The sequence below is a fragment of the Pseudopodoces humilis genome, chromosome 1 (assembly GCF_049639895.1).
Source record: "Pseudopodoces humilis isolate 2021_Gansu_Grassland_sample_001 chromosome 1, ASM4963989v1, whole genome shotgun sequence".
Classification (NCBI taxonomy): Eukaryota; Metazoa; Chordata; class Aves; order Passeriformes; family Paridae; genus Pseudopodoces; species Pseudopodoces humilis.
The window spans coordinates 24,962,911-24,976,210 of NC_142200.1; positions in this window are offsets into that span (position 1 = coordinate 24,962,911).

Sequence of the window (13,300 nt, forward strand, 5' to 3'; positions counted from 1 at the left end):
GTTAGTTGCTTTGAATTGTGTGTTATCATAAATATTTTGCAGGAGTGCTTATTTGGGGAGAAAGCACTCCTTCCCAAGTCACACCCGTGTCAGTGACTGTGGTTGGCAAGACCTCAGGAGTTCATCCCGTCCAACCCATCTGAGCCAGCTGCCCAAAACCAAGGCCAGGTGAATTTTGACTATCTCCAAGGATGGAGAATTCATGACCTCCCTGAGCAACCTGCTCAGGTGTTTGACCACTCTTGACAATGAAAACGTTGTTATGTTCACCTGGATTTTCTTCTTTTAGTTTGTGCCCCTTGACTTTCATCCTTTCCCAGGGAGTCACTGAGTTCCCTCCCATCTTGTCATGAAGTCTTCTTCATTCCCTCCCATTGGGTATTTATGGATTAAGCTTCCCTCCACCCCTTCTCTTCCACAGGCTGAACAGTCTCAGCTTTCTAAGGCTCTGCTCATAGTAGTCAGTCTGCTGAGACTCCCATGTCTTACACTGCTTTTCTCTCTCAAAGTCTACCAAACAATAAGAGTGAATGCCAATAAATCTGTGACTATTTATTAAACAGTTACAGCCTTCTGCACAGAGTTAAACTTGACAATTAGAAATGTCTTCATTGTGAATCTGTTCTATAAATCCACAATACCAAGATCATATAGCTGTGGAGTTGCTGTCTGAAGCAGCTGTTGGTAGCTGACAGTCCTGTTCACCTCAAGGTTGTTCATCCAACAGACTATCATGTCTGTAGTCAGAGAATAATTACAAATATTATTCTCTAATACTAATTAAAATTAATAATTATTTACTAGATCTGGCCTGATTCCAGTAAAAAGGATGACTTTATTAGATAAGTGTTCTGTAAAAGCTTAAGGTAAGAGAACACAGGAGCTGAGATGTACCACTGAGGAAATACAGAATATTGATATAAAATCTATATTTTGAAAGGATGAAACATTTTCAGTTTAACTCATTGTTCTTCAAGTGCAGCACCAGATCTAATATGTCTTTAGACCAGAATTAACAATATAAAGCTGCATTTAGCTTGCTCTGTCCTCAAAACTACTGCCTTTAGTCCAGGAAACTATGTGAATGATTTTTTTGTTGACCAGATAACTCATACTCTTTGAATATTCATACTGTTTGATTAAAGTTGTCTTCTGCTTTTCAATGAGTTGCAGAAAACTACAGCAGAAATTGAAAAAAAATATTTTTTTTTTCACATAAGAGAAAAAATCTCACCTCCTCTGAGATACAAAACTCCATGTCTTCAGGACCTGACATTTCAAGGAAACTAGCTATAACCAAGCAAAAGTTTTTGGGGTTTTGCCAGTTACTTGGTGGCAGCATCAGATGGCATTGACTTCAAAATGAAAGTATTGAGGATGTATTTGGCTTTAAGTACTGCCCTTATTTCCTCCCATAAACAAATCTAGCTATCTAGAATATAACACAGAACCTCAGCTGTACTGGTACTATTATTAGTTTGTGTTCTTACCTTGATGTATATACACTTGAGAAGAAAAGCAAAAACACCTGTGTCCATGTCTAGGATCTAGATCACATGTCTTTTCCCAGCATGCTTTCACATTTAAATTTAAAACATTACATTGGACCTTATGTTTGTAATATAAAGAGGTAGTCTGGAAAAGGTACTAATGGGCCTTCCCTGGAAATTAAGTTCTGCGTAGATGTCCTGATTTTCCATTAATTATATGTTCTTCCAGAAGTAAAATTTTCTGTTCCCTTTAAATTCTACATGTTAACCTGTATTTTTCAAATGTCTTAGTTTTGTGGTTGGGATTTATTTCAATTCCACGTCTCAGAATAAAATATATTTTCTTTAGATGTACCTTTGTGGTTTTTTTTTTCACTAAGGTTGGAACAAATGGGAAGAGACTAAGACACATCAAGCCACAGGAAACATTCCTCATATTTTAAAGGGTTCTATTTTTCCTGTTGAGTTCATTTTTGTAAAGAGATTCAAGCAGTTATTGTCTGTTAGCTTTATTCCAAATCTTTACATTTTAAATCATGCTAGCCAATTACCTAATTTAAATCTCCCTTCTTTTGCTAACATTCACTATACTAATTTAGGTAATAAAATTGTACATTTGTTCAAGAATAATCTTTCTTCAAAATCAATTTAATTTGAAAATATTTTTTCCTCAAGTATTCAGGAATCATTAATTCAGGAGTCATTATCTCTACCAGTGATGTTGGGAAATGCATTAAACAGCTTTTTGTTGAGCACAAGGATATTTTTAACAAAATTTGTAGCTTCTTCTGATCTACTGCTTGGTAACTAAATATGTTTAGTACTTGATGCTGCAAAATTCTTAAAAATCCTGCCTGAGGTAGGAGCATCAGAAGAGGAGACTGTTGCCTCAAATCCCAATACACAGCATGGAAAAGGACTTCGTCCTCTTGTGTAGATGTGGCACGGTCAGTGAGTAGCTGCAGAATGACTCCTCCACCTGTGTGCTGAACACAACCTGCATGTTGTAATAAAGCACGGGAAACAAGGAAAGTCACTGCAACATTCTGGTAAGATTCCCTGGCCCCCACCCACTGCAATATGAGATTAAAATACAAATTAAGTAAGAAATAGACCTGCAAGGCTTCAAATATCACTACAGGATTATTATCAACTCTGTCTGCATGAATAATGCAGTATCTCAGTTCTGGAGCTTACCCGGGACAGATGTCTCATCAAGAGCAAACTTGCTCCTTGTGACATCAAATGACTCCAAAAGATGTGTGAGCTGCAAAGCCCAGCAAGTGACAGTGTAGTGAAACATTCTCTGAGATGAGCAAATAGAAAGTTTGCCACAAGCCTGTGGCACTCAGCCCGAAGCACGAGGTGCTGAAAAAAGGCCAGGAGAGATTAGGAAGGTTTGAGTTGATTTGATCTCATACTGTTAAGCAAGATGGCAGCTAGACAGCCTGGTTGCAAAACAACTTTCTGCCTCACCAAGTTAAAAAAAAAAAAAATTAAAAATGGGGGAATCTCAGTGAAGGAGTTGTAGTTCTAACAGATCCTGCCAGGAAGTCAAGATACTTGTCAAGAGGGACCAGTAAAAGATGTTTATAAAAGATGTTTATAAAACAATCTTAGGATTACAGGTCTTAGCAGGTCTGTAAGGTTCCTGGGATATTTCATCATCTATGAAAAAAAATATTTTCTGTGGTCCTCTTCAGATGTTACTAAGTGCTAATGAAATAATACTTGCTTGAGAATAAAGATTCAACAATTTCTGTGTCAAATAACTATCTTACTAGTATAGAAGTTCTGACAGGATGGTTTTATGGGCCTTTTGCATCTCAGGGTGAACATCCCAAAAAGTGTCTATGTAGTATTCTGTGATTAAAGAAGAGACAAAGAATTCTGCCATTGGTCTAACTCAGTCTAGAAGATAAAACTCCACATAACCATGTGTTCACTGCTCCCAGTGAAATGGGGCAGAGAATCAGCAAAAAGGTAGAACTCAGAAGTTGAGATAACTGCACTTTCATAGGACAGAAAAGGAAAGAAAAATAATAATAATAACTATAAAAGAATGTACAAAATTCACCATCTGCTCTCCAGTGCCAAGCCAGTTCTAGAGCAGTGGCCTAATGTTTCAGTCTGTAACTAATCCCACCTAAAATCAGTGTTGATATTGATGCTAGCAGCTAAGGATTCTACTTTATATTACATGTAACTATCAAGAAGCACATTCACTTCTAGGGAAGCAATTTACAATTTTTAATTAGGAAAGACTTCCTATTACCTCAGAGTTATTATATTTATAAAGAGTTTTTTAGAAGAATAGAATTTTCCCCTCCCAATTTCTTCCAGATATTTGTGCTTGTTATTTTGCCAAAGTACAGCTCCTAGAGATAAATTATTATATAGGCTACATCTATCTAATCCTCTATCCCCCAAAAATCTGCAAAATGTGTCGCAATCGTATTTCTGATTGTTCAAAAGCCTTGCAAAAAGTAACTCCTTAACTATAAATTAATTTCAAATCCATATTTTTGTAAGTCTGATTTATAATTTCTTATAGAAGTAGGCCTGTCTCTATTGTGTTGCTTTGCTTGCTTTTAAATGTAGCGCTGTGCTACTAACAGCATTTTCTTATAAATGTGATAATGCACAGCTTGTTCCTGGCAGTATCCAGTGGATGTGTTGTGCTGCCTTCTCAGCAAGTGGGGCACACTTTGTTGAGGACTGAGATGTCATAGGAGATGTTGGAATAAAGGGTAACATAGTTCTAAAAGTGTCAAAATTGCAACTGGATTAATGTTAATTTCATGTTTCTCAGTTCTTCTGTTTTGAAACGCAGATTGTTCCCAGCCACTGCCCAAGCTGCCTGTTATGGCAGTCAGGTTGCATCTCTTAGGGACAGTGCCAAATCCATAGGGAAGCTCTGTGTACTCGTATGTACATGTACTCAATGTTTGAAAAGCATGAGGAGCAGATTGTGTGCCAAGCAAACCGGTCAAGGCTGGCATATACAAAGACCCAAGAGCTTTGAACAATATTATAAAGAATGATAACAATAGTTTTCAAAACAAGGACAGAACCCCAGAGGTTGAAAGAGCTGAAATTATTCCATTACCGTAGGTTGAAGTTTATTGTATTCCAGCCTACTGAAGGGCTTTTGTTGTGGCTTCTGCATTCCTCCCTCCTTTAATCTATTCAAAATCCAGCAATAAATATCCTATTGTCTTTTCTACTTCACACATTTCTTTAAATTACACTTGGGTTGTATTGCCCAAGTGGGGAGTGAAGGAGATTATAGGAGAGAGGATATCAAGTAGTGAGAGATGGAGCTATCAAAAATAGTTCTTAAAGATAATTAATTAAAAAGGAAAATAAAGGTTTTAATTTACTGAACTGGACAATGCAATTACTTACTGGGTCTTAGAATAATAGCTGTTTTTTTCATTCCTGCTTTTACTATTATCTGCCACATCTATCTGTAATATTCTGTATTCTTAGGAGATCAATGTGTGTTTGGGTAGGCACTGCTGTCCTGGAGCCTTGGTTTTGATTAGGCCTTTCAACTTGTGCAGTAAACCAAATTCAGTGAGAACGAAAAAAAACCCCACAAAATAGGAGATGATGAAAATATTTTGGTAAAAATGACAGTTACTGCTGATATGGAATTTCACTAAACTTTATGTAGCAGTCAGTCTCAATTTAATGTAGTTAAGACCATCAGTACTTTTATGATTCTGCTGCAAGATGATCAAAATGCTAGTCTCTGTTTTTTTCTAATACTCTCATTTCCTAAAGTTGATCTATAATAATTAAAAGTGACAAATGTTGGATTTTTTTTTTCCTTTATTGCCAATGATTTACAGCTTTGTCACAGAATGTGAGAGTTAGTTGCCAAAAATTAAGAGAAGTCTCTTCTCACGATATCCAATACCCACCATAGGCCTATTTGAAACTTTCTGCCTTTCCTTCCATTAGGCACCAAAGGAAGCAAAAGAACAGCCATACAAATTTTTTTCTCTCTATAAATGCTAGATTTCTGTATTCTAGGAGCCCAGTACCCACTGACAGCTTGGTTATAGCTGCACCTCCGTAGCAACAGCACTTCAACCACACTTTGCAACACGTATGAATGTGCCTCATTATTTTAAGTCATACTGTTTTAATTGTCACATCTGTTAACTGCTTCCTGTCTGTAAAAGGCATGACTGCACAGACCTTGGAACTTAAAGAGTGAACTAAGGTGTGACCAGTCTTTAATGGGGTAAGTAGGTGGAAAGCAGAGAGCGCAGGTTACAGGAGAGGGAACCAAAAGGGTGTTCTTATCATGGCTGTACCTCTCTGTGTGCTTTTACTACGCATAGGTATCCTAAAAGAATAACAAAATCCACCCCAAAAAGTAAACCAGACCATTACCAAGTATTGCAGAAAGCTCTAGAAACAACATCAGGATTTTCTGCTCTGTACCAAATATATTATCAAGCCTCTTGTAAGCCTGCCTAACTATAATTTTTCTCATTCTTTTGTAACCCAGTCTTTTGTTTTTCATTCTGTCTTGTTTTTGCAAACTGCAGGAATGGTGTGCAGCTTGCATTTGGTTTTACTTGAGGACAGAATGGCATTTTGTCTTGGGTGGTGACTTGGCAAAACTTTTGGAAGCATTTGCCAGTAACAACTGTACTCAGATTGTTTGTTTTTCTAAAGAAAGTATGTATTGTACTAGATGGGCACTTTTAAGGACCAGTTTGAGGCACATAAATAAATAAGAGCTTACTATATGTTTTCCTGTCTGAGAGTAAATGGATTGTTCCACGATCTTTTTTTTTTTTTCCTCTCTCTCTCTCTGATTTCCTTGTACATGGGCTAAAGGATAATTTGCCTGAATTTGTGTGATTATTCCTCTCTCATTGCTGCAAATTCAGCAGCAGTTTGCATAAGATGTGATGGATTCCAATGCGGTTGTTCCTCTTTATGTTAGAGAAAATGCAGAATAAATTGCAACTTCAAAGACACATTTTGAGAGTAAACACAGACCTCTTGGTGTGAAATGCTAAGAGCCATATTTTTTTTCATGTGGTTTTGCTCCTTAGGAAATATCAAATTTTGGATCCAAATATTGTCAGTTTCCCTTCTTAGATTTGCATAGTAAAATTTTCCATCAGAGTTTCTAAAAGAGAACTCATATATATATATATATACACACACACATATATGTGTGTGTGTGTGTGTGTGAGTGTTTAAGTAATGAATATGTCTCATGTGTTGTGATATAGATGTTTTTGAAACATTTTAATTTATCTTAAATTTTTTTCTTGAAATTGTATTTTAAAGTCTTCATATTTTAAAACAGCTGTTAAAAAACAAGCAGTTTACCTTACCCAATATTGTTATGTTTTTTTTATACCAAAGGGTATTTAGTATCAAAGGTCAGGAGTGGAAATTACTTTTAAACTAGAGAACCCATAAGATGAAGACAAAAAGATAGAATATACTTAGTTGGAAGGAGCCCATCAGGATCATTGAGCCAAACTCCTCAATATAATAGAATAGTAGAAAGTATTTGCTAATAGGTCACAGACCACCTGTAATAACTGTGATGAATTCCAAAAGGAAAGCTTAAAAGAAACTGCTTTTTAGATACTTTAAGGTCAATATTATATAAGGACATTATTTCCTCAAGGAGCATTTCTGTCTGAAAAAATTAGCAGCTTTACCGCTGCAAATCTTTTTTATTTTTTCCAGCAAGCGGTAAAACAAAGTTAAACATCTGACCACCTCCTACACATTTCACAGCTGAAACACATGTACTTTTCATAGAGTTAGGGAGTCTTCAACCGTGGAAGAGCAAATCACTTTGGAAGAAGTGAAAGAGGTATAAGCAACCCCACCCTGAACAGGCTGATTTTCTTCATTAAATCTGCATGAGTAACACAGTGATGGTAAAATTAGATAAGAAAATCCAAACCATCCAAATGAACCATGACACATTACCTGAAATCAGCTTTAAGACTTGCTTCACCTTTGTTGTGTCTGAAGGAAAACAATAGCAATTATGTTGAGGAGAAAAGCAGGGAAATAAAATCTAAGGGCTATTTAATAATAATGCTCTAAAATGTTTATAACAAATATTTCTATTTTTCTAATTCTTATAGGATGATCTTCACCACTCTGTCCTTTTTTTTTTTTTTTTTTTGGTCACTCCTGTACTGAATTCTACAGAATCTGATGGAAAAATAATGGTTTTTTGCTTTTTTGCTTTATTTCTACAGCATGCAGTGCTGTTATAATGTAGTCTGGATTGTAATCATTGGGAATACTACAATATAAAGGCATATTTATAATTATATTTTAGATAAATAAGCAGTGTACAGTACCAGGTAAAAGCAGATGCTATTATCCCCTGCATGAAGTATATACTGTCCTGGTGACCAGATGTAGTAATTTACATCTTCAAGGAGTATTTTTTGATGAATGCCTGACAGAAATAAAGTCATCTACCTCCTGCTGGGATTTCATGAAAATCTATGGAGACAAGTTGCTGTGAACAACTGGTACAGAAGCAGACAAGACCCTTAATTTTCCCTGTTCTTAAGTGGCTTAGTGTTTATGTTACCTTTGGTTTGGGCTCAGCCTCAGTAATACACACAGGTCTCTTCATTTGCCTAAAAAGCCCCATGCTATATTCCTGAAACAACAGATGGAAGTCTCACTGATAATAGCTTTATTCAACCTTGCTGGAAATGTTAAGTCTAGCAACAATAAAGGCTTAACTGTTCTACATGCCAGCCAACTGGCCCTTGCATATTACAGAAAACAATTGCAAGCATTTAGCGTTTCAGTACACATTCAGCCAAACTACTTGGGAATGTGAGATCTGAACTCTTAGCCCTGATGCACTCGTACTGCTGAGTGATCCGCATCGGGGACCTCATCTTTGGAAAACTATGTGTTATATACATTTCAATTTTGCTGTCACATATTCAGATGAAAGTGAAGATATTGTTTTAAATTTTCTGACACTCCAGGGACTCTGGGACAGAATTTAGGCTTGCTCATTTTACACTGATCTGGCAGGGTAAGGAAGCTATGAGACTCTAGTAACCCACCTGGAGTTGGAATCAGGAATGATTTGTAGTTGCTGCCTGCAAAGCCCAGTTAGGTGCAGCCTTGCATCATCTGGAGCCAGTCAGGTCTGCTTGCCACAGCTGTACCAGGTGGTTTAGGGAAAAACATCATCCTTCTATTTAGGGTTGACCTGTGCAGCTCTTCTAGGCTCAAAGGCATTGAAAAATGAGCAAAGGATTTCTAGCAAATTGTGATGTAAATAGTGTAGAGTCTGTTTATTTGCACTTGTCCTTTTGGGTCCTTGATGTGCTCATGCTTGTAAATTCTACATTGTAAAGCTGGTGTAAAATAGATTAGAGACAAGGGAAGGAGAAAAGCAATGCTTTATATGTTTTGAATTTAATTTTTGAGATTTCTTTTTTTTCCCTGAGTATGGGTCACTTGTTACAATTAAAATTATTCCTCTTGATAAATTTTAGTATGAAAACCAGACTTTTTTCTGGTTGCCTTTAGTTTCTTGATTGCATGGTTATTATATGATAATTATTTGATTTAGCTTTTTCAGATATGCACTATTTTTTTTTCACTCTTCAGTTACGTTTTTTTATTAAAACAAAAAGTCCACTTAGCTTCAGCTGTTCATGACTTTGGGTTAAATACTTGAAGATACTTATGACACTGTTTTTATTTTAAATGTCAGATATACTTTCCTTCTTCTCTTTAAAACCATTTCAATTTCTCCAAACCCTTTCTCTAACACTTCATGCCTCAGACCACCAGCATGTGAACATCAGTGTTCAGGTTGCTTATATTAAACTCTTACTTTTCCTACAGGACTTTGTGCTGATACCTTTCCTTTATTTACTTTTATTTGTTGTGGTTTATCTAACATATTGTTCAGAAATGCTTCAACTAAAAACAACAAAACTCCATCACTATAAAAAATTATCTTAGCAGAATATATATATATATATATATAGCTGTATTTAATTTCAACTTCAATCAAAACCTACAGGACTCTTTTAATTTGTTATTAGACTCTTTCTGGGCTGTTTAAAATCAATCCTTGGAGATCCACCAGCTGAAATTTTGCCCTTTTTAGTGTGGTGTTACTTACGGCAGAAGTAGTCTACTGTGCTCAGTATGAAACAATGACAGAAAGGTTTCATCTCAGGAGATAACAGTTAATGACAGAGCTTTTAATACATTAAAAACAATGTATTTTCATAATATTCCTCTCAGAAATTGCTGAGCTGTAGTCTATACATTCTGTCCTGGCATGCAGTTACAAAATCTATTGACTTCATAGTCACAGACTAAATCCTTGGCTTTGGCCATCTGTTCTCTCCATAGTGCCTGATACCAGCCCCCTGAAAGTCAGAGCACTGTGGTTAGAGAACTCCTGATGTGTTCAGACTAGCAATTCTGAAGTAATTTTTTTTTTTTTTTTTTTTTTTTAGTTATGATACAAGGATAATGTTATGCCAGGAAGTAGCTTGCTTTAGAATACTTTTTAAACTTGCAGTAACAACCTCTTTTTGGAACATGTGGGTCCTTGTTTTCTCTGAGTAATAAGAGTCTCTGCTGCATATTTAGGGTACTAGTTTAAGGTCACTGGAGTTTTTAATTTTGTCTGATGTCTTTGCTTTGAGAAAACCAAAAGGGCTCCTGTTACTGGCTCGTGTCACATTTCTGATTAAAAGCTTTCCATTATGTGAAAGAAACAAGTATTGCAGATGCCCAGGCTAGATTCATCTAATCTCCTAGGAAAAATCACTCCATAGCTGTATCCCAAAGAGAAAGAATGCTTTGCAGAGGCTGGGATCACATGCTCTGTACTGCCAGTGTCCTAATCCAAGGCAAACTGAAATGTTTCATAGCATCCATAAAAGACATTACAGTGCTTGGGGCAACGGGGCATTCAGCCAATGCCTCTAGAAACACTTTTTCTATTGCAGTTTCTGTTTTAGAACAAAAGCATTTCCACTTTTAGAGTATGGCAATATTTTCAAAGATGTCCTTGTTAACTTTACTTTTGAAAAATTATCTGCAAGCAGAAACAGTAAGTCCACTAACAGTGTTCTCTTAAACATTGCCACATATTTGTGGTGTTCGGGACACATCCTGAACAGCTCAGCTGCCTTGTCACATCAGATGATTGGAAGGCATTTTGACATAATTTAGCCTCTGACCTTAAATTTCACTCTCAATAAGCAGAAACCAAAACATATCCCACAAAACACTGAGAAAATAGAAACTGCGGCTGTGTCATCCAAAACGAATCCCTATCACTACAGATGAGACATTTCCCCGCTTTCACACAATAGATGCTTTTATTTATTACTATCAAGACTGGAGCCAAATCGAACAATCTCTCTTTGTATACAGATACTTCTTTTAATTTGTTAGTGAGTTGATCCTTTTAAAATTGCTAATTAGCTGAGCTGTTACTAATGTGACTCAAATAACTGCAAAATCTATGATCTTATGATCACAGGGCTATTCAACTGACAGCTCCACAAGTACCACTCATTCACCTTGTAAGTAGTGTTTAGCCCAGAAAAAGAAAATCAGTAATGCATGCTGTTCAAATTGACAATAAAAAGCATAATATAATATAATATAATATAATATAATATAATATAATATAATATAGCATTTTAACACTTCACATACTTGATTAAATTTTCAATTCATTTCTTGAGCAAAATTTCTTTAGCAAACACTTATTACAAAATGAATAGGTAATTTTTATGCAGAGGACGTTTTGTTAATTTCCAAGGTTTCTGGGACATTTTGAAGCATTTTATTTGCAGTGGAGTTGTTGCTGAAGAACATACATCCTCATTCATATTTTGTGTACTTTTTATTACTGTTAAGTCCTTCAGTTTCCTGGTGTCAATCAGCACACCTGTGTGCTGATTCCTCTGTATGTTAAATTTCAGGGGTTCTTTTTTGAAAACTTTTGCTAAAAATTTTATATAATTCTTTCTCAGTTTACTTCCCTTTCCCTCCTCTGGAAAACCATTCACCAAACCACTGACCCTATTTGAGTAGCTAGCAGGCAGCTGGGGAGCAGGGATTTGTGAGAATTCTTTCTTGCCTGTAAATCAATTTGCTGTTTCATCCAAGTCAACCGTTCAGCTTAAATTACGAGATCTGGAGTTGGTAGTGACGGGCATTTAGCAAAACCTTTTTTTCCCCATTGAATCCAGATTTTCTTTTGGTAGAAACAGCTGAAATCTGGTTGTTTTCTAAAAATGCCATCTGCTGAAAAGAGATATCAAATTGGAGCAGAGATCAATGAGGAAAAAGTTAGTGGCAAATTTTACCTTCATACCAAAACTTACTACCACTAATATATAAATTAAACTGTTTATTCAATCAGATGGTAAGTGCATATGATACAAAGAGTGGGCTGAAGGTGGAAAGTCACCCTTGGCAAGGTGAAAAATATTGCTAGGACTTCATTCATTTGTGTAAAATTGAGCAGTGTTATAAGAACTAAGTCTATATCAGATTCACTAGTCTAAGCAACTACATTTTTGCAAGGATTCTCCATCTTATCAGCTTTATTGGCATCATGAGCCTTACTTTTTAATTATGCTTGTACGAGCATATTGAAGTTACAAGCATATTGGTGTCCTTATTGAAGTTACAATTTAATTTGACTACATTCTTATTTTCCTCCTATTTTCCTATTACACGTAAAATATTATATTTTTTATTATTTTTATATTATATTTATATTTATATTATTTTATTGCCAAATGAGGGGGGAAGCCCCAAACATGAATATTGCATAAAGCATCTCCTGTCACTGTAGAAAAGTAAGATGTTATCTCCAGAGAGGCAGGTGGTAACTGCTCTGTGTTTGCTCTGCTCATAGTCTGTGTGGTGAGATTTTAATTCTGCTCAGGTCTGAAAGCAGAACAGTTGGATAAATGACTGTGTCTAAGCACTGCTCTCCAGAAGACTTTATTAGCAGAAGCACAACACTCTTCTAGTGAAAAAGTCACACACAGCCAGGTAAGAACCCAATAATGGTGAACTGTCTGCACCCATCAACAAAGCCTAATCATAAGTTTTATTTCAAATAAGAAATATAATCTAATTGGTGAAAGCATTGTTGCAAGGTTTGCTCATGGTTAGAGACAGGAATGGAATGGAAAATGTGCAAATGCTCATACCTAAATATGCTGGTGGTGCAAATGTTTTCCTGTTTTAGTCCACAAGCCTTATTTTTATGTAAGACTCCTGTTCCTGCCAACAAATTCATCAAATTGAAGGTAGGAAAGCTGTAACTTAGAAGTCTCTTCTCCAAGTATTACTAATAATTCAGTTTAGAACAGAAAGTGATGAATTTTGAGAGTACATAGCTGCAGAGTACTTTTTTTTTTTTCCTCTTGTACTTGCAGTAGGTTTCCACTGCAAATCACAGACTTAGTGTAATGGTCTTTTCATCAGAGGCCACGTTATTACTGCTTGAACAGATACTACTTGCAAAAAACCTCAAAACTTACATCTGTTTTTTTGGGGTTTTTTTTGTTAAAAACAGGGAATTCACTATTGTGGCTTGGTTACCTAAGCACAGTTATCTTACTAAAAACAAGAAATTCAATGAGCAAGGAGAAATGATGTTGCACATTAATTGCTTTAATATGTGTCAATCAAGAAAGAGCTCATACATAAATGAGTTTTTAGCTAATAAAGCTAATTTAGCTAATAAAGGATTTTACCATGATGCCTGACCT